This window comes from Felis catus, chromosome F2 (genome assembly GCF_018350175.1).
Source record: "Felis catus isolate Fca126 chromosome F2, F.catus_Fca126_mat1.0, whole genome shotgun sequence".
NCBI classification, from domain to species: Eukaryota; Metazoa; Chordata; class Mammalia; order Carnivora; family Felidae; genus Felis; species Felis catus.
This window is the reverse complement of record NC_058385.1, coordinates 36,447,316-36,473,922: the sequence shown is the minus strand read 5'-3', so window position 1 is coordinate 36,473,922 and position 26,607 is coordinate 36,447,316. Positions and strand designations below refer to the sequence as shown.

At 36.5% G+C, this 26,607-nt stretch overlaps 1 long non-coding RNA gene across 1 annotated transcript in view; it reads left to right on the top strand.

The window, feature by feature from the left end:
- Nucleotides 1–26,321, top strand: part of LOC123383212 — a 109,536-nt gene extending 83,215 nt beyond the window's left edge. The window contains exon 3 of the long non-coding RNA XR_006592719.1: nucleotides 25,990–26,321. This is a non-coding gene — a long non-coding RNA (uncharacterized LOC123383212). The remainder of the gene's footprint in view (nucleotides 1–25,989) is intronic.
- The last annotated feature ends 286 nt before the right edge of the window (nucleotides 26,322–26,607 follow it).

Genomic DNA, 26,607 nt, shown 5'->3' with positions numbered 1-26,607 from the left:
ATTAGTGATACTTGATTTATAAAATAAGAATAGTTATTTTAAAATAATATTTGAAAATTCCATATATATATATGAATATATATATATATATGGAATATATATATATATATATATATATATGGAAATATATATATATATATGTATGTTATGGGCTGGGATTATGGTTTAAAAAATTGCAACTGCTAGAAATATAAATGATGACCAGTTAGTAATTGATTAAAAATCTACAGGGGCGCCTGGGTGGCTCAGTTGGTTGAGCATCCAACTCTTGATTTCAGCTGAGGTCATGATCCCAGGGCCGTGGGATCGAGCCCCACATCAGCTCATGCTGAGCATGGAGACTGCTTAGGATTCTTTCTCTCTCTCTCTCTCTCTCAAATAATATATATATTTTAATCTACATAATTTTATCCTTAAAGTCTATGACATAATTAAATACATAAAATATATATTTATATATTAAACATATAAAATATTTATATATATGTTTATATATGTGTAAAATATTTATATCCTTAAATAAAGGATAAAATCCTTAAGTAAGGATAAAATGTTTTATCCTTAAAGTCTATGACATAATTAAATATATAAAATATATATTTATATATTAAACATATAAAATATTTATATATATGTTTATATATTTATAAAATATTTATAAGTTTAATATACAAAATATGTTATGTATTTAATATACTAAGTATAATATATAAATATATAAATATATAAATATATAAATATATATTTATAAATTTAATATATAAAATGTATTTATGATTACCTCAAATAGGAAAAACAATTTTTTTAATGTTTATTTATTTTCAAGACAGAGAGAGACAAAGCATGAGCAGGGAAGGGACAGAGAGAAGAAGACACAGAATCCAAAGCAGGCTCCAGGCTCTAGGCTCTGAGCTGTCAGCACAAAAAAGCCCAATGCAGGGCTCAAACTCACGAGCTATGAGATCATGACATGGGCTGAAGTCAGATGCTCACCTGATGGAACCACCAAGGCACCCCAGGAAAATTAGTATTCTTTTTGTATCTTACCTGAATTTTGACTCAGTATTGGAAAAAATACCCACCATAAGATTATATTATTATGAGATGGCTTATCTTTTCACTTCTCTCTTTGGCAAAAGAAGTAGGAGTGGTTAGTGAACTTTTCAGGTGATTTCATCAACCTTAGCAAAAGCAATTAGTAAATGCAAAGCTTGGAAGTTCAGAGGTTCAAATTCTGAGAACCCTTTAGAAAAATACTGTTGATTTTAGACTATTTCAAAGAGCACTCATATGTACTGAAAATGGACATTTCAAATGCCCCCCCCCCATTGTATTATGTACAGTCTCCATGGCAGCTAAATCTTTTAACTTTCTAGAAGGTAGCTATTTGTCAAAATCAGTTTCTCATACTTAAATATCTAGTTTCCCTGATGAAATCTTAAGAAGAAAGCATGACCTACCTTTCTCCTGAATTATTTTCTATATGCTTGGTATATGGTATAGTGTTGTGAGTTCAATGGGCATTTAGCACATCTTGAATGACGGAAGGAAAGAATAAAGAATAAATAAAAGATTGTTCCAATTATTTTTTATACTCTTCTTGTTCCTAGTTATTTATTGGGATTCCATCTACTTAAAGCATTCCTTAGAGGGGCCCTTCTCTCATTACAGAACAATTATGAATATGTTCCCAGAGCTATTTGAATTTCTCTACAGATGCTCTCTTCTGGCATCTGTAAATGCCAGCTCATAAGCCATTTTCATCCACTAGTATCAAAGTTGGCAACTTTCTTATATCCCCAAATTACTACTATTTATTCAGTCAACAAATGATTATTGAACCTCCATATATGCAGGAGAACATGGGTGGCTATGGTACTGTGTATAGTGAACAACCAAAGTTGTGGACAAATAATTACTATTCTGAGAAATGGTTTTGTAAGATAAATGCAGGAAAATGTGATGAACACCAGGTTATATCTGTTTAGCAAACTGCCATTTTGATTTGCCTTGTGACTTCTCATCTACATTGTTCTGATCTCTGTTGGACTCTAACTCACACATAGATGCTGTCCTATACAAGCTCCCTGTTCACCACCTACTCTTTTGCTGCCCCTCAGCTGATAACCCATTTTAGGGGACCATGTTAACATGTTCTAGACTCAAGAGCTGCTTTAGTGAACTCACGCACAAGTAGACACCTCTACTTCTTTGAGGGTGGGGCTAACCACCACTTGATAGCCAAGAAATACTTAAAATTGTTTATTAAAAACATTTTTCCAGGTAATTTGGTAATACTCTAAAACAGATAATACAGATAGAGGATCAATAGAATGTATTCTTTTTTTTTAACATTTATTTATTTTTGAGACAGAGAGAGACAGAGTATGAACGGGGGAGGGTCAGGGAGAGGGAGACACAGAATCTGAAACAGGCTCCAGGCTCTGAGCTGCCAGCACAGAGCCCAATGCGGGGCTCGAACTCACGGACCGTGAGATCATGACCTGAGCCAAAGTCAGCCGCTTAACCAACTGAGCCACCCAGGCACCCCAATAGAATGTATTCTATAGGAGTTACTTTCATTCTGGAAGCTACAGTCATTGCTGTGTCTTTGGACAAGATACTTGTTCTAGAATCTGATGATTTGTATTTACATTAAGCCAATTGTTTATTGTGCTTTAATTTGATAAATTTACCTGTGTTTAGATGTTTAGATGTTTGTGCTCTCTTTAAACTATTATATAATTCATGAAGAAATTGTTAGTCTTTAGGTGATACAGCTGCTAAGAATTTTAGTACAGATGACATTGTCCACTTTTTGTTTTGTTTTGTTTTTTTTTTTTAGAGCCCTTGGGTTTGTATGCCCTGTCTGCAGTAGCATAGTCTCCCAGTAACTGATGAAACCTGTTTTATAAAATTAGCAATACTAGTCCACTGTAGTATTTTACACAGCATTTAAAACCTCAAGTGCTGGGGTGCCTGGGTGGCTTAGTCAGTTAACCGTCTGACTCCTGATTTTAGCTCAGGCCATGATCTCACAGTTCCTGGGATTGAGCCCTGCATCAGGTTCTGTACTGACAGTGCAACGTGGATCCTGCTTGGGATTCTCTGTCTCACTTTCTGCCCCCACTCACGTGTGTGTGAGTGTGTGTGTGTGTGTGTGTGTGTGTGTGTGCATTCTCTCTCTCAAAATACGAAAATTAAAAAAAAAAAAACTGAAGTGCTAACATTTCTGCCAGGTTATACTCAGCAATATGGTCTCATTGTGGATGGTGTGTTATTAAAGATGCAAGTTTTCTACCTATCAAATTGTGAAGTAATCTCTGATGAAGAGAGAAGTGTTAATAATTGGAAGGTGGTTTTGCATGTAAAGTGGTATATGTAGTTTTTTTAGAAGGTGAAGAAGGGACAGTAAAATATCCTCCAGACTAAAAAGGCACTTTGAGACTGAAACCAAAGCAAGCCACTCCGTACCATTTACACAGGATTTTATTCAGGGTAACTTACAAATAGGGGGATTGGGTAGACAAATGATCCAGGTGCTATGCAGCTTTTCTCCATCAAGTCTGGACCTTAAGCCACAACTCTTACAGAGCCAGGGGCAGAGGTCAATAGTAGTTATCTAAAGTGATACCTTCTGCGTGTCAGTTTAGGGGAGATGACCTCACGCCCTCCCACATTCCGGTCGGGGCATACGTTAACTTCCAAATGGCTTGGAACACATAGCTCCAAGTGCAGCCATTGTGTGGGCATGAACAAAATGGAGGGCCAAAGATGGAGTCTTTGGAGACCCCAAAGCCTTGGGAGAATACCTACAAATCTCCAACCTTAATCCTGTCCACTGGAGGTGCCGTTATGCCATGTGATGAGCTCTTAGAATATGTCCTTGTGAAAGCAGATGTTTTAACAAATGAATCTTACTGTAATTTTAAATCTTTATATGAAGAGGATGGGTGGGTGCCAGAATGCTATAATCCATCTATACCAGCTACAAGATTTTGAGCTATTCCCAAGCTCTTATTCATGATTTTCTGAGAGCAGGTAATGGGTCTCCAACGTCGTATATTTGAGTACAGCATGTCTCAAATCCAGTCTGGTCTATGATAGAGAACAATTTTATTTACAAAAGCAACACATTCACATAAATCAGTGGTGGATTTATGTAAATATTTAATAGGGCCACTGACTCCTATTGTAGAGAAAAAGGACTTGCTGACTGTATATTTGGAGGGTAAATAAAGACGAATTCTATAAAGCATAAGAACTGTTTAGAATTTCTATATGTTACTAATTTGCTGATTCGTGGGTAAGTCTTTCTATACATCTTACACTGAGTTTGCCTTTACGTCTCTAAATCATCTTTGCATAAACCACAGAATTTCATTTTAATTCAGTTTCTGTTAACGTGGCACATTGTCTGATGCCTAAGCACAGTGGAAATGATACACTGCAAACAGACCAGGAAATAATTTAAACGCTGCCTCTCTGAGATGCTGAGCTGAAGACAATCATTTTTATGTTTGTAACCTAGTTTTCATTTAATTTCCTATCACCTTTATTGAAAGTATAATTTGTGAGTATCCAATGAAAGGGCTCTTACTTATGTTTAATGTAGTCAAAGGATAATTACTGAGAACCTATTACGTGTAGATACCAAGTTAGACGACGTAGGAAAACAAAGATGAAATACTAAGTGTCCTGCCCCAGGAATATAAGATGAAAACAGGAACAATTACAGTATGTTATAACTCTAAAAATGTATGGGAAAATATAGAAAGTGTCTTCTCTTAGGAGAAAAAAAAAAGACTCATTGAATCCCTACCTTCGTGCCAGTCACTTTTCTAGTTATTTTTTATATGCACATTTAAGTTTCCCTTAAAACCCTCTGTTAAGCACGTAGCACACTCATGTGGGCCCTATATTATTTATAAATCAAGAAAATTTTCCATTTTTTTCCTAAGTTCTAACATTCTGCATAGGTAAAATACTCTCATGTTACTCTTCCCATTACTAGCTTGAGTAGTGTGTCAGGAAAAATTAACAATGGTGTCCCAGAGAGGACAGTGTTCCTTCCTGGGGACAAGTGTGTGGTTTCTTAAACATTCTAGGAAATAAGCTAGGATCGACTGCGTACTTGTGATGATGCTGCACAACAGGGGAGATAGGGCCCTGCACAAAGGGAGCTTGGGCCCTTTTACTCAATATCAAACCACATGCAAAGAAGTTTTCGTACTACTGTGTTGTTCAACTCATCTTCTATTTATCTCAGTGTTCAAAGATACTCCCAGTTGGAAAATGGGAATGAAGTTAATTTGCCTAATCTTATTAAGTCATCACTGTGTGCTAGAAACAAAACAAAACAGCAAAACAAAACAAGGGTGAGGAAAAGTTATTTTGTGTTCTTTTTCTGAGAACTTCCTCTTCTCCAAAAGTTCACAGGGCTGGTGATTGAGGCAAGAGAAACTTGCGGGAGCATAGATTGGTCTTAGATTCATTTCCAGAGCTTTGTCCCAATGTCCTATTCTAATTTGTTCTTTTTCAACAAATGAGATTGGGAATAACAAAGTTTTTATGCTAAGAAAAAAAATCTTTTTTTTTTTTTTTCTGTGTCAGTGGATAGAAGTCAAGCCCACAGTTTGAAGGACCAGTGTTCAACTGTTAGCTTCCTGAAAATGTTAAATTTTCAATCCTTTTTTTTAAGTTATGGAAAGAGAAAGAGAGAGAGAGAGAGAGAAAGAGAGAGAGAGAGAGAGAAAGAGAGAGAGAGGCCCAAGCAGGCTTCACGCTTGTAGCACAGAGCCTGACATGAGGCTCGAACTCATGAACTATGAGTTCATGGCCTGAGCTAAAGTCCAGTTCAGAGGCTCAAATGACTGAGCGACCCAGGTACCCCAGATTTTCAATTGTTTTAACTCATTTGAATATCAATGAAGATGATAAGACAATGTCCTTTGGAGCACAAATGAACCTTTTCTAGAAAACACTCAAATTTGTATGTTTTGTTAGACCTTCCACAAATTATATCTCGCCACCATTTAGGTGGCTGTGGAGAATTTTACTGTTTTAACAAATGAAAAACTGAATGGATTTTACCTAGACTTAATGCCTTTTGTGAAAATGTATGATTTACTTTCTGAGAAGAGTTAAAACACTGAAATTTGGTTTTTGATTCTACTCTGTTTATATGAGGAATGAGCATATGGTCAGAAATAGGTTTGAATCTCAGCTCCGTCCCTTTGAATCTCAGCTCTCTGTGACTTGGGACAAATATTTACCATGTCTCAATCATACTTCCAACATCTGTCAAATGAGAATCAACCTAACCCACAAGATGGTTTTGAGAATAAAACTAATATGGAATGTATGTAGCATACTATTAGACATGCAAGAAAAGACTCAATATTAGTTTTTCCCCCCTCTTCTTTGAGAGAGGAATGTGGTGGGCATATAGGTCATTACGTGGGTTATAGGAGTAGGAATAAGAAAGAATATGGGAAAAGTTTTCTCCCTGACTTGAACTTGCAGGTAATAGTGAGCATGTGAATACTAAGTTAGTCTGAAAAGATGAATTGAGTTTTGCTATTTTTAGGGGGAAATTTTGGTGAAAGTAGTTCACACCATGTAGTAGTAATCACTAAGTACAAAGGATTCTCTAAGGGGCTCATCTTCCCAGATCTGGTTTCACCATTATTCTGGTCTTTTACCTGAATTTTTTTTTCTCCCAAATGGGGCTGAGTTTCCTAATACCTTCAATCTGTTTGGAAAAATTTCCCATGACTCCTCTCCCTTACATTTGTGATAAAATTTAGGTATTTGGGGTCATTAAGTTTGAATACTAAACCAGAAGATAAATAACAAACTAAGAGAAGGTTACTGCAAAAATTAGTAACAACTATCCCAAGTGTAGAAATAAGGTTACTTTGTATACGTTTTCTTTTGAGCACTGCTTTATATCTTACTTGATTCTCCAGTGATTAGTAATTACAGCTCCAGTATATGCCATGTCAGCTGGAAACAGTTCTTAGGCTTATTGAGTTTGAAAGGTATACTCCAGCTGCATGTTAATATATGATCTCTTAGTAAAGTGTATAAAAAGAGAGATAAATACTGATCAAAAACATCTGGCAATGCTTAAAAGGTCCTATCTACTCAGCATCATTTGATATTGGGTGAGAAAGTGCTAATCAAAATGAATTTATGTGTATTCATCAGTGTATATAGGTGGTGCATTTTAGTTCAGTCTAAATTAAAAGATATTTTTTTTAAATTTAAACAGTAAATCTCCTCTGAGTAGACTTGCACTGTTTTTTGTCCACTGGTTTCCCAGAGTTTCAGTTCAGTTCCTTGTAACTATAGTATGCGAAATGCCAAAATGCCTAAAGATATTATATATATATATGTATGCGTGTGTGTATATACACATGTATATACACATGCATACATATACACACATTATGATTTATATAAGCTTTTTTAGACTCTGAATATCAAGGAGAGTTACATGTCAAAGTTATTAAAACTTTTAAGTTTGCTAATATACTTTTACATCATGTATTAATATCCTTCAGACTTTAACTGTAGCTGATGATGAAAAGTATAGACATGGTCCTAACATTTATAGCTAGATAATGAATGCCTGAAATATGCCTTTTGTTTAGTTTCAATAGCTATCGCTGTTTTACTCTTTTTTCTTTGCCTTTGGAGTTTCACATGGTGACCACATAAAAACTGTATCTTTGTGTTTTATAACACTGCTGTTAAAAGTCTCACTTATGTTCAATACTCCTTACATGAATATTATGGAACAAACTTCTCTTAAAAGTGAGTACTAGGAAAAAGTTGTGTGTGGCTTTTTTTTGGTATTATTATTATTTTGCCTAAAGAAGAAGTATACTTCCTATAAATAGAAGTGCGAGAGGTATCTGTTTCCCTTTTTGCATTAGCTGCCAAATTAAATGTATGCTTCCATACGTTTAGCCTAGGGTTTCTAGTACAACAGTTTCCTGTTTCTGAATTTTTATTCTCTTCTCAAATCTTCCCCAGCCCAGATATTACTAATGGTACTCCTATTCTTTTTTTCTTCTTACTTTAATGTTTTTACTGAATATGGGTCTTTATTACAAGTGGTCTCTAGAGAAAGAAATGGTGTAAATAATAAATTAAGGGCTGCATAAAGTCTTTGTTATAAGGAATGCCTTGTGTTCTTTCTCCATTGCTGGTTCCCAGCACGGCATGCTACAGCTCCATTGCTAAAAGTCATATTTCAGAGTATCTGTATAATACCTATTCCATTCACATGCTCACTTTAATAATTTTACTTAAATCCAATGGTACACGAGACTCTGTGGAGATGGTCATGATTCAGTTGTGTCAAGGCATTCTTTTCGCCAGGACAAGATTTTTGATGTAAGCCTTTTAAAGTACACATGGTGAGGAAATTCAAGCCTCCCATTCACCTGCCTTTTCTAGTTCATAATGACAGAAGGTCACCCTATATTAAGGAGATTTTCGTGAAGCAGCATTTTTAACATCCATGTTATCTGAGGTAGGTCTAGACTTCGGCTCTCAGAGAACATGCAGAATTTAAAGGTTAAAATAAAGAGCATTTATAGAAGAGTAAAAATAAAAATAAAAAACAAAATTTGAGCTAATTTTGAGTGAGAATGATCGAGCTACTGACTGACCTGGGCTCTCCTGACTAAAAATGGAATAAATATGGGCAAGCAATTTCAGCTCTTAGTGCACAGGCACCTTATAAATCAACTGGGAAAATAGCACAGGCTTATATTTTAGGCCCTCAAGTAAAATGATTTTTAGCTGGCAAGGATCTGATAATAGGCCCAAAGAAAGGCCTTGCAAGTAAAGTCCTAAAATATATGAAAGTTGTACTGCTCTATTATTTTACTTCTCTTCTGAAAATGTACCTGGAATCTTGGCAAGGGAACTAAAGTCTCTGTTTAAATGAGGTCAAATGAACATTTTGATGTGGATAAATTTTCAAAACTATTATTGAGAACTAATGTCTCAGTAGCTGAAATAGCAAGAAGTATTTCATTAAGCCCTGCATTGTTTTAATGCCCATATTTAAATAGCTGGATGTATGATTTTGGTTCTTGGCGTTGGAGCCAGTATTTTGGGACCCACTTGAAGGTCGCCATAAGAGCCAGTCCTTATGGTCAAGGTGTCACCGATGTGCAATTGTAGTGTAGTGTGAAACCAGAGACGTTTACTGCCTCATTGTAGGTTAAAAGGCAAGACTTGAATATATTTATATGATGGGGCTGCAGGATCAAAGCAAATAAGGTTAAAAGAAGATACGAGGCATACTTTACAACAATACTTACCTTTTTATTAAAAAAACTTTTTTCAACATTTATTCATTTTTTCAGAGACAGAGTGTGAGTGGGGGAGGGGCAGAGAGAGGGAGACACAGAATCTGAAGCAGGCTTCAGGCTCTGAGCTGTCAGCACAGAGCCCAACACAGGGCTCAAACTCAACGACCGTGAGATCATGACCTGAGCTGAAGTCGGACGCCTAACCAACTAAGCCACCCAGGCACCGCACAATAATACTTATTATTAATCTTACTACAATCACAAATAATATCACTCATATTTCCATTTCACTTTTATACACCAGTGACTTCCCATATTGTATAATCAACCCCAGTCTTTATCTTCCACGCTCCCTCTCACCTCTCCTGAGCAGAATTCAGCCTTTCACACAGCAGCTGCTAATTAGTGATTTCGAGCAATTCTAGGCTAGTATTGCGTGCTAACAATGCTTGCTATGAACGTGAAGGTGTTCTCCTTACCTGCTAGGCTGCCATAGTCCACAAAATACAGAACCTGTGGAAGCCACAATTAGGATTTTATGGTTTGTTTAGCAACCTGAAAATTCGTTTTCTAAACATTAGATGTATGACTTGATTTTCACAGATTAAGGGTATTTGGGGGGGGGGCGTATTTTGACATACATTTTGTAGGAAATAGTACCTTGATATTTGAATGTTTTTAATTTTCACTTGGATTAATTATAGGAGAATAAAATGAAAAGTAGAAGGGTCAATCAATCAATATTTGAGAAGAGCTAGGAGATACATGAAGAATGTAGTGGGAAGTAATTGGTCATTCAAAGGAACATGAATATGAAGCAGTGCCATTAATGTGGAACAAAAGAAATAGGGTGTAGTTTGTGAAAATTAAGAAGTTGGTAAATGACTGGAGTGATACAGGGAGTTTATTAAAAAAATTAAATTCCAGAGCCAGTAGCCCTAGTTAAGGTTGACCATCATGCAGCTGACCGTAATCACTTATTGAAATTCTGGCAATTTTTATTACGATGCACAGAAAACTGGATGCACAGGAAATGGGTGTAAATGGGCGTTTTGTTCTTGAAGAATCAAGAAAGAGAAACCTGCAAAGGTTTTAAAAACCAGAGGATACTAGGATATACTCTTTAAAAGATCACTGGGTTAACTTATTTTATTCTTTTTAAAAATTTTGACAAAACTTTGTTTTTTGTTTAATCTAAAGGATATCTTAGAATTTAGAAAGAATTGTGATGGGGCCCAAGTTTTGCACAATCTTAGTTTTTTGTGATATCATAATCTCGAAAATAGTTTCAGAGCATGGCTATTATAGTTGACAATACTGTTGTATATTTGAAAATTGCTAAGACAGTAGATCTTAAAAGTTCTCATCATACACACAAAAAATGTAACCGTGCGGTGAGGGATGTTAACTTGACTTCTTGTAGTGATCATTTTATAATATATATAAATACCAAATCATTGTTTTACATTAGCAACTAATATAAAATTATATCATACTTCAATTTGTAAAAAAAAAAAGTTTGATATTGTTATAACCATAGAAGATAACAGTAAGACAGTGCAAATAACCCCCAAAGGGTATTTTAAGCAATAACTTAATATGTGATTGGCTGTATCAAACACAGTAGAAAATAGAAAAAAATTATTTAGTAAGTGGTATTTAACAACTGGGTTTTATTACTTAAATTGTTTTCCAATGATACACATGTATACATTTAAAAAATTCAAATAGTTCTTTGGGAGTTTTTACTTTGAACAATTACCTGTTCCCCCACAGATTCCATTTCCTAAGTGCTTATCCTTTTAAAATCTTGTAGCTCTTTCTTTGGTGTTTAACTTCAATTTCTGAATTCTTTCTTTTCCTTTATTTCTTTCAGGTTTGCATCTTATCTGTCAGGTCCCTCTTACTGCCCATGAGAAACATTATTTTTCGTGCTGCCTCCCACCCCAAACCACAAATGATGCTGCTGCATCTTTCCCCCTCACCTCCTCGTCATGTTATCATAGAGTTCCTGCATGATTATAGTTATGTAAATATGATTCAGAACAGAATCATCATCACATTTTCTTTGTAACACGTTGTTTGAGCTGAATATCTGACATTATTTTCATTTGTTCAGTTTTTTTTTAGTTTTTCATTTTTTTATATTTATTTGAGAGAACAGAGAGAGTATGAGCAGGGGAGAGGGGTAGAGGGGGAGAGAGAATCCTAAGCAGGCTCCACACTCATTATGTAGACCGACATGGGGCTGGATCCCATGACCTTGGGATCATGGCCTGAGCCAAAATCAAGAGTTGGCCACTCAACCAACTGAGCCACCCAGGCTCCCCACATTTGTTCAATTTTTTTTAAATGTTGATTTATTTATTTTTGAGAGAGAAAGAGCACAAGTGGAGGAGGAGCAGAGAGAGAGGGAGACACAGAATCTGAAGCAGGCTCCAGGCTCTGAGCTGTCAGCAGAGCTTGACACAGGGCTTGAACTCATGAACTGTGAGATCTTGACCTGAACTGAAGTCGGACACTTAACCAACTGAGCCACCCAGGGGCTCCCATTTGCTCAGTTTTTTTTAATGAACCTGAGACTACTTCATTCCTTAACTCTCTTCCTGTAGTATAAGGTCCTCTCAAAACATTCAGACCTGACCCATTCTCTTTTAATGTCCTCTACATTTTCTTCTGATCTAGACTGTGTTTGCTCTAGGCCTGTTATGCATTTCTCATTCTGGGCACTTCCTCTTTAGCATTTGTGTGATTTCTTCACTTTTCTGTCCCATTTAATCCTTTGACTTCCTATGTCCCACAGCTTTCTCATTCTTAGTTTCTCTTTCTGATGGATTGTCTCCAGTAATTTATGATCAACGGTGCATAGAACATAAATGTTTTTGAAGTCTTTCACATGTACATCTTTTTTAAAAAATTTTTTTGTAATGTTTATTATTTTTGAGACAGAGACAGAGACCAAGCAGGAAAGGGGCAGAGAGAGAGGGAGGCACAGAATCGGGAGCAGGCTCCAGGCTCTGAGTCTTCAGCACAGAGCCCGATGTGGGGCTGGAACTCACAGACCGTGAGATCATGACCTGAGCCGTAGTCGGCCGCCCAACTGACTGAGCCACCCAGGAGCCCCTTTTTAAATTTTTTTTTAACATGTATTTATTATTGAGAGACAGAGAGATATAGAGCATGAGCATGGGAGGCACAGAGAGAGGAGGAGGCACAGAATCTCAAGCAGGCTCCAGGCTCTGAGCTGTCCGCACAGAGCCCGATGCAAGGCTCAAACTCACAAACTGTGAGATCATGACCTGAGCCAAAGTCAGACGCTCAACTGACTGAGCCACTCAGGCAGATGTACATCTTTGACCTCATGTTGAACAGATAATCTAGAATGATAAAGAATTCTCATTTGAAAATCATTGCCTCTTAGATTTTAAAGGTGTTTCTTGCTTTTCTTTCTGCTCCCAGTATTGCTTTTCAGAATTCTTGTTAAGTTCTAATTTCTAATTCATCCTTTGCATGTGCCCTCTTTATTAGGTAGATTTTTGGATCTTCTCTTTTATTTATGTTATGAAGTTTTGTAAAGCCTCTTGTCATCATCTTCTTCTTTTTTTTTTCATTTACAATGTTAGCATATGGTGAATTTGTTAAGTTGGACATTCATATATTTCAGGTGTGGGACAATTTCTTGAGCTATTTTTTTTAAGTTTTATTTATTTTTAGAAAGAGAGAGGGAGAGTGAGTGCATGAGCAGGGGAGGGGCAGAGAGAGAGAGAGAGAGAGAGAGAGAGAGAGAGAGAGAGAGAGAGAATCTCAAGCAGGTTCCACGCTGTCAGTGCAGAGGCCAATGTGGGGCTCAAACTCACAAAACATGAGATCATGACCTGAGCCGAAACCAAAAGTCATATGCTCAACCAACTGAGCCACCCAGGAGCCCCTCTTGGGCTATTTGTATTAGTTTTTCTAGAGCTTCCACAACAAAATTCCACAGACTGGGCAGATTGAACATTAGCATTTATGTTTTTACAATTCCAGAGGTTGGAAGTCTAAGATCAAGGTGCAGTGGGGTTGGTTTCTTCTAAGGCTGTTCTCCTTGGTTTGCAGATGGTTATCTCCTTCCAGTGTCTTTAAATGGTCCTTCCTCTGTGTGTATCTGTGTCCTAATCTCTTCTTCTTAAAAAGACATTAGTCCCATTGGATTAGGGTCCACCTATAAGAACCCATTTTACCTTAATAATCTCCAATCACATTGCATTCTGAGGTACTAGGGCCTAGGATTTGAACATATGAATAGGGGGGGGGGGGACACAATTCAGTTCATTATACTCTGTTTCTGACATTTTCTTTTCTTCTGTTTTTTGGTTGGCTTTCTTTGGAGTTCCTATTTTTAAATGATGTAACTTTTGGACTGATTCTCTAATATCCACCGATTTCCATTATCCAACAATTTCTTTTAGTTACATTTACCAAGAGATTTTAAGTTTATCTTTCCTCCCTTATTTTTGTTTTTTCCTACTTATCATGTCTGCAGTTTCCACATTCATTCACTCTCTTATTTTAAGATGTACTATCTTTTCTTTTTTATTTTTCTTGCCTCATCTGTGTTTCTTTAAAGTTGTTCTGATTCTGCCTCTTCTTTAAATCTAGAGTTTTCTCATCTAATGCCTCCTGATCCTTGATTATGAATTCAAGTTTAAGAATGAATCACTGAGGGGCTTGTTAACAATGATGTTCTCTGTAGGATTATTTGGTATGATGGCTTGATTAAGCGACTTCTTAAGCTCAGTATTTTTGAGGCTGGGTCTCCTCAGCTAGTTGGATTCATCAGAGGAATTTTTGTAGTTGTTTCCTTCCTGGAGAGTTTAACACAGTGTGCCAAAATTCTGGGAACTCTATGGAATAAGTAGGCTAGGGTTTTGCTACTTGATATGGAGAAAAACCCTGAACCTGGGTAATGGTAATTTTTATGTGTCAACTTGGCTGGACGATGGGGTCCCTAGATATTTGCTTAGACATTATTTAAGTATACCTGTGTGGAGGTTTCTGGATGTGATTAACATTTGAACTGGTAGACCTGAGGAAAGAAGACTACCCTCCCTAATGTGCGCAGACCTCATCCAATCAGTCTGAAGCCTGAACAGAAAAAAGATGGAGAACTTATGCTTATTCTCTGGCTATTTGCCTGACTCGCTGAAACTATACCTGACTGCAGACCTTGAGAATTTTCTGCCTTTATAATTTCATGAGACAATCTCTCATAATAAATCTCATGTATGCGCATATATTCATCTTTTTGGTTCTATTTCTCCGGAGAACCCAGATTCTTATGACTCCCATGTTTTTATCAGGGTGGTATCTGTCACCAGTCTGGCCGCATGAGCCGCAGTATAGATTTCTTCAGATTCATTCTTGCCAAAGAGAAAATACTATCTCAGGGGAAGAGTTACCCGTGGTATCTGAAATTCTAATTATTTCCTAAATAGAGCTTTTAACTTTTTTTCTTGGTTTATGTCTCTGTCCTAACCACTGCTTGGTACTGAATCCTGCTGCCATTCCTAAACTTTTCTTGGGCTTTTAAGAATAAAGTGAGGGTTACTTCTCGAGTTTGCCAATTGCATATCTGGGTTTCAGCTTTCCAAATCTCTCATTTTAATTAGCTAATTTGATATGCTTTCTGGATTCCAAACTTTTGTTTTGTCCTTCCCTTTCCTTATCAAAGATTTATACTATTTTTATCCCTTTGTTGTCATTTTGGAAGGATATCAGAAGGGATATGAGGATCTGTATTCAATGTAGCATTGTTAGCTGAACTGCAATTAGAATTTTATGAAAAGGATCATCACCTCATCCTATATAATGAAATAAATTTCAAGCAAATTATAGAGTTAAAATTAGCAAATAATTATATTGAGTAAAATTGTAATGTTTACTATGTCTCTGGATGTGGAAGCAATTTTAATACCAAAAATCATTACAGAACTCAGAAATGTATTATATAAATGCAAGCCTGTCATGTGAAAATACTCTAAAAATCAAATTTTAAAAATTGACAAAATGTTAATATAGGTTTCTACAAATTATGATATAAATATTAAAACCTAAATGGATAATGAGTAAAGCATAAGACCTGGCTGTTGACAGAAGTAAAATTATAATTGATTATATCCTTATAAATATAAATGGTATATTTATAATTAAGATATAATTTTAAACCAAATTTAAATCAAGCCTTATAAATTAAAAGCAAAAATAAATTTTTAAGTCTATTAAATTATCAAAGACTTTTTAAAATTTCAGCACTGAATGATGTTGAAGACAGAGTATGACAGAGCCTCATATATTATTGGTGGGAAGCTAAATTTCTGTTTCCTTTTTTGAAAGCAATCTGGAAATAAGTATCAAAATTATTAAGAAAATTAATTTTTACATGTCACATTCCTGGAAATTTCCTTCTAAAGAAAATTCTAAAAGAGTAAGAGAGAGTGTAACAAATATATTTTTAATAATGAAAAAATGTAAACAACTCAAATATCCAATCAAGCAGAGATAGTTGGACTTCAGAAGATTATTAAGCATCATTAAAAACAATCTGTCCTAGAAGTGCCTCTTGTTCTTATGATGGGTAAGCCTGGTGTGAGGGGAAAATCTACAAATTTATAAGTAACATGAAATTAAATGCAAAGCAAGCACCAAGATACATGTTGGGAAGGAGAAACACAGAGTTGGGCAGGGTGAGTGGACAGGAGTTCTAATAATAAATTATCCTATTAATAAATAAAGAAATTGGAAATCATGGAATCCATACTATGTAGAGATGGATTCATAAACAGTAGAATACGGATAATCTGAAGGAATAGGGAGGTGACAGTGGACTGGAGATGATCAGGTAAAGGAACAGATGGCATGAAGGAGTAGGAGGGAAGGACAGTGCAGCACATTTCGGAGATCAAATCAAGGAGTTGCAACAATTAGGAGTGCTAAGGCATTAAGTGGTATGTTCATTTATTAAACAACTATAGTGACTCTGAAACCTAACAGACTCATACTCCACAGTGAGTGCAAGAGTGTGAGAATGAGCTTGAGAACTAGTCCTCCTTCTAGGGATGAGGATGGAGAAAGTGGGGTAGTGTGTACTTCTCAGCCTAATTGTGTGTCCTACAGGACCCTAGAAATATTGAGCAGCAGTGACAACTGAGTTAGATGTGAAAACAATTTTATTCTCCAGATGTGTTTTTCCTGAGTTTAAGGATTTGTATATCATCTTAAAGAATCAAAATACATGTCAATTTAGCCATTTATTTAAGTAGTTATTAGAAATTCAGGTGTAGGAATTTACTCGGGTTTTCTTCTGGGTAGAAAATTTTGGTTTCCCTTTGTTGATCATTTTTCCTGCTGTTTAGAAGAGATGAAATAACGTATTTGTGATACTGAGTAGAAAACAAAACAAAATACCAAAAATGAGTTTTCTTTTTAGTTCATTGACCACAGCCTGGATTGACAGTGGAAAAACCAGATTATAGGCTTTTAACCTTATATCTTCTAATCTTTAAGATCCCCATGTTTTATAACTTACACCATTATGTCCTTTCACAATAAAATACTTCCACATAGTAACATGCTAAAAAGTGTGCCTTTGAGTTGGTGAAAAACTGTAATTATATATTGTTGAATGGATTTGTAGGAGAGGGGCAGTTTGAATTGATCATGTGTGTATTGATAATCCTTAGAGCAGAAAAGAATGGAGATTATGCTATATTCTCTTTCTCAGTAGTATCTTGGATTCTCGAAAAGTGATAGAAGTTTTCTTGATTTGCATATTTTAAACTAAAGTCCTATGTTTTAAAGTCAATTATAAGTTTATTATAATATCCTTTATTAACTTTGGTGCATAGATTGGACAATATGAATACAAGTTCACAGTATCTTTAATTTCCTCTTTGGTATCTTGACTGTTTGAAAGGGGATTATTTTACAGTTTCATGAAATTTTATTTTAAAACTGGCATGCAAGCTTTTATTTGGGTATTGTTTAGGGACTGCCCTTAAGCTAAAACTTTCCTTGTTCATTCAATATCCAGTCAGATAGCAATCATAATTTCCTTTGAAATGGAAAGGGTAGAGAAGAATTACACAAATATAAGCTTTCATCTATTTAAAAATATCATGTCATTTTGCCTTGATTGGTTTCTGTTCAAGAAAAATTCCAGCTCATTTACTGTTATAGCTTTTACTCTCTTTTGAGGGACTATATCTTGATTCTGTAATCACTCTCTTAATTATCAAACTCATTATGAAGGACACATGCATATCATAATCATCTTTTATTTATTACCTTCTCTCTATAAAGTAAAAACAGATGTTTATTTTTCCTTTGTCAGAGTAATTGCCAAATTTACCTACATCTCTAAGGTAAAACTCACTCTAAATATATCTGTTTATTCATTTACCTTCTGATTTGGTAAATATTGGTTGGGCACCAATTATGGTGAAGTATTGGGAATACAAATAAGATCATTCACACACACACGTGCACACACACACACACACAGTTCATACCAAAGTACACAGAGTCTAGGAGTGGAGATAAACTTGAACACAATCATATTTAATAAAACATACTGTCTATAACAGTAGAGGTAGGTTTAAGACATAGTGGCAGCACAAATGAGGGAAATGATTGCCTGAGCCTAAAGCAATCTTGGTAGAGGGCGTAAGGATTAATCTGAGGCTTCAAAGATGAGTAGAAATTCTCGAGAAAGGCAATTGGTCTGGGTAGGAAGAAAGAGCAAGAATTCCAGGTGGAGTCAAAATTTGTGCATAGATGTGGAACTACAAGGTATGGAATGATTGAGTACTCTAAGCATTACAAAATTCTGGATTATGGTTTGTGGGAAAGGGAATTTTGAGTAATACATTGGTTAGAAAGAAGGGAGTCATATAGTGAGGACCACATTTTGAACATTTGGAGTTACTCTACAGGTGATAAACACTAATTGAAGGGCATTATGCATATTTGTAATTTAGTCTGTAGGAAGAATTGAAAAGGAGAATTTTAAGGTAATACCAGCTAGAGAGTTATTTCAGTAAAACCAGGGAAGAGCAAACAAGGCTCTAAGCTACAAAGATAGCATTGGGTGTGGAGGAAGTGATGGATGTGAAAGAAGTGAGGCTGGAAAAATTTTTTAATGTAGTTATTGAATTAAATATGCAAGGGAGAGAAGAAAAAAGTCTGGGTTGACTCATTCTCTTTTTTGTATCTGGGTGGCAGGTAGAGTTAAGGAAGAGAAGTGCTAAGATCATTGAGTTTAAGAAAGAATTGCCAACAAATATAGACATAGACACAGAAGTTTCTCAGGATTATGTCAGCATTAATACTGGAGCAGTCAGGAGTGCCTATGTAGCTCAGTAGGCTGAGTGTGTGACTCTTTATATCAACTCAGGTTGTGATCTCATGGGGGTGAGATTGAACCCCACATTGGGCTCTGTGCTGGATGTGGAGGCTGCTTAAGATTCTCTCTCTCTCTCTCTCTCTCTCTCTCTCTCTCTCTCTCTCTCTCTCTCTCTCTTTCTCTGTCCCTGCCCCATGCATGTGTGCACACTCTCTCACAAATACATAAACTTAAGAAAATTGGAGAAGCCAACTGTATGCCAAATGTGAAAGTAGCAATGACTAAAGTATAGTTGAAGAAGACTTAGGTAGTGGTTAAACAGGAGGGTGATGGGTAGTAGAGTCAGATGACATAGGCTTGGAGCATAAGCTTTTACCAAGTGTTCAGCAAAGGCTGGGCTGCTTATGTCTTCTTCACCCCTGTAAAGTTTTATGCAGATTTTAGAAGAAAATCTCTAAATGTTAAAATAACTTTTTCGTGTTGAAGGTTTTGCTTGTTGAGGCTGGCCTTTAAGATTCTTCACAATAGTAAGATGTAGTGATTCTTTGAAAATATAGGACAGCAATAGGTCACTATGGTAGTGGCTGTAAAATCACTGTGACTGTAATGTAAACAACACTGGCTGGATCTGAATTTTATAATCCCAGCTATCAAAAAAGAAAGAAGGAAAGAAAAGAAAGAGAGAAAACTATAACTTTGCATAATGCATTGTGTTCAACGAGTTCAAAATTATACTTCCAAACATCTTCATTTGTTACCTTTAATGTTAAAATAATATCAGGGACTGTCACATGACTAAGCTATCTTTATTTTTTATCATAATACATTTTGATTGCTGATAAACTCTCAAAAAAAATGGGTGGAAAGGAGTTGTGAAAGCAAAGGGCCTGGAGTAATTTGTTGAGATGATCTTCCCCAAAGTTTTACTTCACTAGTTTAGATATTCAAAAATTGATTTTATTTGGAAATCAGAAATTATCTATCTAGAAATCAAATAGTCTGTGAGAATCTGATACTATTAATAAAGAAATATTTTTAGGGCACCTGGGTGGCTCAGTTGGTTAAGCAACGTGCTCTTGATTTCAGCTCAGGTCAGGATCTCTCATTTTGTGAGTTCAAGCCACATGTTAGGTTTGGCACTAAGGGGTGCGGAGCCTGCTTGGGATTGTCTCCCTCTCTTTGCCCCTCCCCTGCTGGTGCTCTCTCTCTCTCAAAATCATACTAACTTTTAAAAAAAAGAAAGAACAGTAAAAAAAAAAAGATGCACTTTATTTTTTTTTACCATTTTATTTTTATTTTTTAAAGTTTTTGTTTTAATTCCAATTAGTTAACATACAGTAGATTCAGGTGTACTTCAAATATAGTGATTCTGAAGCACTTTAGTTGAAATGTTACCCAGTCAGTTTGTTACTGAAGCTGTAATTCTGGGCAGGGAGCTTACAAGGGAGGAGAATATCATTGCTTGGCTATTATATGAAGCATGTCTGAATTCATTGGGTAGCAAATCTTGTATTTCAATTTTCTATCTGGAAAAGAAAGAAATGTTCGAAGATTCTCATAATAACTCTTTTTCTCTCTACCATAATCTAAATTATTAAAAGTTGACAGGGCACATTTTCCAGGTAATTTCCAGTTTTCAACTTTTGTTACCTGGTTCTGAGAAAATTGGCTAATAATAATGATAATAATAATGTCTTTAGCAAAGACAGGTTAGAACTAAAACTTGTCTTATTTGATTATTTCTCAGAAATAAGTTTAAAATTCAGGTAAAAAACTTTTAATTATGAAAGCCTCAAAAGTATTTATTCTCAGCATTAAAATGTTTTATCTGCACTGTTTCCCCCAAGTAGCTATAAAATTACTAATATGACAGAATAACACAGAAAGAGACAAGAAAAATAGACCTTATCATTTTTAACAGTTAGATTCTGGATTTTTTTTTCCAAGAGAGGAAGATTTAATAGTTAATAGCAACTTAGTTCTTCTTGATTCTCTAGCCAAAACTCTTGTAGTCTTCTTTGCCTTCTCCTTCTCTTATCCCACCCATTTGGTTGAGCCTACCTTCAAAATACATCTGCAATCCCAGGGGCACCTGGGTGGCTCAGTCTGTTAAGGGTCCAACTCTCTCACTGTTCATGGGATCAAGCCCCATGCAGAGCTCTGTGCTGACAGCATGAAACTGCTTGGGATTCTCTTTCTCCCTTTCTCTGCCCCTGCCCCTTCCCAAATAAATAAATATGCATATCCAGAATTCCATAATTTCTCAATTACCTTTTCTGCTAATATCAAGTCAAATCTACATTATCTTTTGTCTTAGTTTACCAATAAGTCTTATTGCTTCTTCCTTGAGTATATTCAACACAGCAGGAATGATAGACAAATAAATTTATATTGTTTTGGTAGTATCAGTGTGTGTGTGTGTGTGTGTGTGTGTGTGTGTGTGTGTGTGTATTTTGTAGTGTCGGTCAGATCATGACATCATCTGTCTGCTCAAGCCCTCCCATTGCTCTCCTTTGTCACTTATGAGGCCAGGGGTTCTCAAACTGTCGTGAGCATCAGAATTAACTGGAGGGCTGGTTTTAAGGCAGATAACTGAACCCTACCCCCTGGAGGTTCTGATTTTTGTAGGTTTGAAGTGGGACTTAGAAATTTGTATTTCAAACAAATTCCCAGGTGATGAATGTTCTTCCACGCTGATGTTTCTGCTGCTAATCCAGGGGCTACCTTTTGCAATTTGTAAGACCCCTATAGGGTCTTACATGATTGATACTATTACCTCTAATATTACTGCCTACTTGATTGCCCATAGCACATTAGGCTATAACCGCATCTCCAATCACAAACCTGCCTCAGGGCTTTTGCCATTAATTTTTCCATGCCTGGAATACTTCTCCAGTTACCCACATGGCTAATTTCCACATACCCTTCAGGTCTTTACTCAAATATCTCAAGAAAGCCTTCCCTGGGCACCCCATGTAAATACTCAAATCTCTTCCCACCCCACAATCCTCCTGACATTTCCTATTTCTGCTTTAATTTTTCTCTTTGGCACTTGTTATTTTCTGACATACTAATTTACTTACTTACCTTGTGTATGTTCCACCTCCCTGAGTATTTTTCATTGCTGTTTCCCCAATGCCTAACACATTGCTTGGCATATAGTAAGCACTCAATCTATGTATGTCGATTAAATAACAAATGAGAAAGTCAAGAGAACACATGAGACAAGGAGAATGGGCACATTCAGTTGATATTGTCTTTGTGGAAATATAGGAAATAATTTGACTTGCTATTGCTTGCTAAACAACTTGAGTTGTTTTCTAGAACTGGTGACAATGTTAGTATTCTACAAAGCTAACATAGCTAAACTAGTTAATCTTGTAAATATAGAGGCTTATTAGGCAGTTTATCAGTTCAGAAAAAGAATGAATATGTATTTGCTGATTATTTAATGTATCCTAGGTACAATACTAAGTGCTTTATCTGTATGATTTCATCCATTCCACATAACTTCCCCACAAAAAATTATTTATTAATGTTTTATAGATGAAGAAATAATGTAAGCAACTTTCTCAAGGCTATACAATCAACCAACTGGCCCTCAAGTACTCAGTAAAAGTTCTGCCTCTCTATAAAGCCTACTATACTGTACTTCAGCCTGAGAATATAAGTGTATTTTTGATAGCACCAACATCACTGGTGGGGGTTATGGAATGGGATAGGTAGGGTTCAGAAATGATATTTCATGTTTATTTTAAAAGGACCTGCCATGTATATATTAGGGAAGAGAAGACTCAATAATATCACATGTCTTTAAGTATTTGAAAGGATTTCATGTGGGAGATGAAAAATAAATGTGTTCAGCTGCAGAATGAAAAATTAATAACAAAAGGTAGCTACTATAGAATAGAAAATAGGAGAGCCTGGGTGGCTCAGTTGGTTGAGCATCCAACTCTTGATTTCAGCTCAGGTCATGATCTCAGGGTCATGAGATTGAGCCCTGCATCTGGTTTCACTCTGGGTGTGAATCGTGCTTAAAATTCTCTCTCTCTCTCTCTCTCTCTCTCTCTCTCTCTCTCTCTCTCTCTCCCTCTCTCTTTCTCTCTCTCTTTCTCTCTCTCTCTCTTTCCCTCTTCCTTGCTCACATTCTCTCTAACACACACACACACACACACACACATGCACGCAGAATAGAAAATGATTAGTCTTTGCAAAGACTATTTTGGTCATTGGTCATTTGGTAACAAAACAAGTGGCTATGATATATACTGAGATTGAGCCACCCTTCCCTGGAAGTGTTGAAACAAAAACTAGATAAGAAAACTACAAAGACATTTTAGATCCACTTCATTTATTGGAGGAAGGAGGATTAATAATGATAGTTGTAAAATCTTCTCCAGCTCAGATGGTCTTTGAGTCAACTCTTTGGGTTCTGTGAATAAAGTGACTCATCTATTCAACCAACACACTCAATTCAGCGTAAATTAAATTAATGTGTTTTTTTATTGAATTGCTACTGTTCACTAAACTCCTAATTCACAAAGAAACAAATAAAACAAGACAACAAAAAGAGCCAAAGCCACCAGACAAAAATGCCCTCAAGTTGCTTTCTCCTTTTGCTCACCATATACCTACGTCTATATTCTTACATATTCTTTTTCCTGTCTTATCTCCATGTAAGGATTGTCCCTCCTTGTATCTCTAAAGCAAATATGCTACTGTTGTTCTAGATCTGACCTCTCCTACCTTCTCTAATGGATCTTTTCTCCAGTCTGCATCTTCATCTTCTCCCTCTGTTTAGTTCTTCCCTTTAGCACATACACGTTTGAGTCCTTCCCAATTCAATTACTTCACAATCACATGTCTTCTCTTGCATTTCTGTAAATATTTCCTTTTTGATTTTTTAAGGTCAAGGTGTTGGAAGACTTCTAGACTCTCTCCATACCTCCTTCACTCCAATTGTACTCACAAATCTGCTGATGGTTTCCACCCTTATCACTTTTCAAAGGAAGGCTACCTATGACCTGGGGTAATCTTGTTTGATCCTATTTCAAAGCCCCCCAAGATCACCCACACAGTCAGCAATTCACTAGAAAGACTCACAGGGCTAAGAATATACTTGGGCTCACTGAAAACATTTACTACAATGATAGAGTAAGGTTCTACGGACAACGGTAAGAGGAAAAGACAAGTATAGTTTGGAAGAATCCATTCGGAGGTTTCTGATGTTTTCACCTTCTCAGGAGAAGTCACAAAGAGCACACAGTCTCCTGTAGTGATAGTTCAGCCATATGTGTGTAGTGTTTATGCCTAGGGAAGCCTATCTGAGACTCAGAGTTTAAGGGTTTTATTGAGGGCTGGTTTTGTAGGCATTCTCTGCCTAGCAACTACCAAAATTCCAGAATCCTGCTAAGAAAGCTGATGTTCACCATCAACACACTGTATGAGTAGTTTCAACAGAACAAAACCACCTCATCAGAGGATGATTCAGAAGCCAAGTTCTCAGATGCTAGCAAAGAGCCAACCTTACAAGCAGGGTTTTGTCTGGCCTGCTATGTTACCTCTTTCCTGAACGCTTTCCATAACACCAAATATTCTCCATTTCCTGATGAATCCCGTATCACTCTCTGTGTCTTAGCTATGCTCTTTGGCTAAACTTACACGTACACATGCCCGCTAAGCATTACCATTAAAATGTCCCACAAGTACCTCAAATGCAACTTGTGCGTATCTAAATTTTGTATCTTTGTACTTAGCTCTTTCAAATGTTCCCCCAGTACTCCCTGCCTCACTGAATGACCCCAACATCCCGCTGGTTTGGATAGCAAAAAGGCTGGCAGACATCCTCGATTGTTCCATCTCCCTCATCCAGTACAACTAAGTTGATCTGTCAATCACATGGGTTCTCTGTCTTCTGTTTCCATATAATCTGACCTCTTCCCTTTATGTTCATGCCACTGACTTCATTTATGTTCTGTATTCTCCTGTGTCATCATTTGTTACCTAATGTTACCTAATTACCTCTAGCAATCCTCTAAATGTTCTGCCTGACTCCAGAGCAGACCCCTGCAAGTTCATTCTCATTACCAGTCAGACCTCCAGCATGTTATTTAGCCTTTCTGAATCTCGTATTCCATATATGTAAAGTAGGAATACTAATAGTCCTGTTCTCATAAGATTGTCATGCAGAGTAATTGAGATAGTAAGTGTAAAATGCTTAGCACATAGTAAATGTAAATAAACATGAGTATTAAATGTTAATGTTGTTACCGTGATATTTTAAAATGTATTTAAAGGGACGAAATGATCTTGTTACACCACTGAGTATTACCAGTGGCTTAAAAAGACCTTCAGGATACAGTCAGAAATTCCTTACCCTGGCACCTTTTCTGTCATAATTTGACACTCAATCTCTCAGCTGCAGTCCCAGTGAGCCACTTAGGAAGCTCCAAGTAGGTCAGACTTTCCCCTTTCTCTCTCTCAAGACTTTCTAAATCCTGGTCCTTTCCTGAAATTCTTACCCTATTCATCTCCTCGCCCTGCCTTTTTTTAAAATCTCAACTCCCTCATCCAAAAAGATTAAACCTCAAACATTAAGTGATTAGGAAGTTTTTCTTCTGTTCTCCCCAGTCTGTGTTATGTGCCTTTTATATGTATTCCCACTGCAAACTATGAACTACTTCTGGATATACATATTACACATTATTATAATTACCTGCTCGATTGTTTATCTTCACAGTTAAACCTGAGGCTTTTGAAAATAGGAACTGTATTTGATTCATCATTGTGTCTTTCCCTTAGTCCGGGACCTGGTATGAGGAAAATGTTTGATAAGTACTTTCTGAACCAACGAAATCAAGTGAAGGGGATATAACCGTAGGAATAGCCTCAAAGTTTAGCAGGAGATGCCGTGGCTCATATTAGAAGAATCTAAAATATAAATGAAATGTGTTTTATACACAATGTAACTTATCTAAATAGCTGAATTTTGGGTTTAGTCCTTTAGAAAATTCAAATAGGCTAGCTAATTCAAATGAAGAAAACTATTTTCTTGAGCGAGATTTTGTTGAATAGCCTAAAATGGTGAGTTTTTTCTATTTTCTGCCCCAACCACTAAACCCTGTTTGAATACTCCCATTCTCATGGGCACAAACCATCTTACCCCTGCCAGAAGCAGTAAAGATAGAATTTGCCTCAATACCTGTCCCAGAACTGGTCTGGTTTTCTCCCAGGCCTTTTAAGGTGACAATAGTAACCCCAAGAATAATTTTGCAGAGGAGGAAGAGTAATCTGGCGAACGAGGGAGTGAATTATCCCTAGACCTGTTATCATTCAAGGGTGGAAAGAAAGATGGGAAGACACAAGAGCACTTCTGAAAGTTCGACCTAGAGTCCAAGAATTTCGGAAATATCTGCCATTGTCTGACTTTGCATTTTAGCGTAAACAGAAAATGAATAGAGATGATCTTTGAATAAACTGGCTTATATGCAACAAACGTTATTTTATAATCCATCAAACAGATCAGGCCACTTAAAAATGACTCAAAAATCTCTCAAGAGTCATAATTTCAACCCAGCTTGGTCATCCCAATACCTGTGTTCTCTGCTGTACTGCACTCCAGCGCCCCTAGTGGCCAAGTGTAGCAGGTCGTGTGATACACCTTTCAAGATGTGGTCCTCAATCCTCAAGCTGCTAGGAGTGTTGGCTGCATTAGGTTCAGGGCTGTCCCTTTCTGTAAATTGTCCTCCAGTAAAGGAAGCTGCCTGGCCCTTGGTAGCCCCTGGCTGAGCGTAGCCTTTCTGCACTGAGTGGTCAAGGAGTTTATATACAAAGACCTGGCCCCTTGTTTCAATTTAGGACAACTCCGAATGTTGAGTCTCAGCTCAGAGTGAA